Source organism: Oxyura jamaicensis, chromosome 2 (genome assembly GCF_011077185.1).
Source record: "Oxyura jamaicensis isolate SHBP4307 breed ruddy duck chromosome 2, BPBGC_Ojam_1.0, whole genome shotgun sequence".
NCBI classification, from domain to species: Eukaryota; Metazoa; Chordata; class Aves; order Anseriformes; family Anatidae; genus Oxyura; species Oxyura jamaicensis.
In genome coordinates this window covers 132610461-132611753 of record NC_048894.1, presented here as the reverse complement: position 1 = coordinate 132611753, position 1293 = coordinate 132610461, and positions in this window count along the sequence as shown.

Here is a 1293-nt window from a genome sequence, read left to right as displayed (position 1 = left end):
TGGTCAGCTGACAGGAACTCCTCAGAGGGGTGTTACTATTACATTACCAACTTTTTTTTTTTTTTGGTCATCTCTTATCTTTTTGCAAAACTACCCAGAGGGCAGGTGTTTTGCAAGGTACGTATGTATATCCTGTGAACCACCTGTGCTGCATGACTGGCTCTCTAACAGATTTTTTATTTTTATTTATTTATTTATTTATTTTTACTGATTCAACATTCTCTCTTCCACCAAGTCCCAGGTGCTCTGTCTGAATACACCAGAGTAAGATCAGAGCTGGGACACTTCATACATTTGAAAAGGAAGAGGAGGATCTCCAAATACTGAACCAAAGAAAGAACAGAAATACAACTTTGCAGGAAAGTTATTATTTGGTATGTATTCTCCTATACATCTACATGAAGCAGTTATAAATAGAATCATAGAATGGTTTGAGTTGGAAGGGACCTTAAAGATCATCTGATTCTAACTCCCTGCCATGGGCAGGGACACCTCCCACTAGATTAGGTTGCTCAAAGCCCCATCCACCCTGGCCTTGAACACTTCCAGGGATGTGGCCATACATAAACTTACCTCCATTCAGTCCTAGGGGATGCAGAATCCCCATCTTCAGCCTGAAGCCCCACTAAGCCTTTTGTATAGCAAATGCTTTCCTCTTGCTTATTCTGTTTTCCACATTTCAACCTCATGAGTAAACCTGGCATAGCAGCCACCTCTATCCACATGGAAAGAAATATCCATTTATCCCTTTATTGATTAGCTGCTTGAAGGCTTTGGTGAGGCTCCATGCCTTCCTTGAAAACTACCTATTCAGCTTTCCCATTTGGAAACAGCTGTGCTATGTCTTTGTTCATTGCCATAGTGCAGCTCTGCATGTTTTCTTGCACTGCTTTCTGAGTCTCTTCTTCTCTGAGAACACATGCAGAGGACACAACACAGAGGACTGAAACTAAAATCTTGCTTCACCCTTGCTTTCTTAGTCCAATTTCCAGTGTTGACTATCAATAGCAGAGAGCATTTATTTTTTCCTTTGTCTCTTTCTCTCTCTCTTTTTTGGAGGCGTCTATTCTCTTAGTGGCTTGTTTGGGCTTTGTACCATCTTCTTGTGCAGCAATTCCCATTCTGGAACTGAAAATGTCATACTTTCAGGACAACAGCCTCTTGGGATCATGATCTCAAATTTGTGAACTACTTTTCCAGCGTATTGCTATTGAAATCAGCTCTTCGTACCATTATGCCTGCTGCCTCTATACTGGCACCTGTTCCTAATACTGTGAGACTCTATGGGACTTA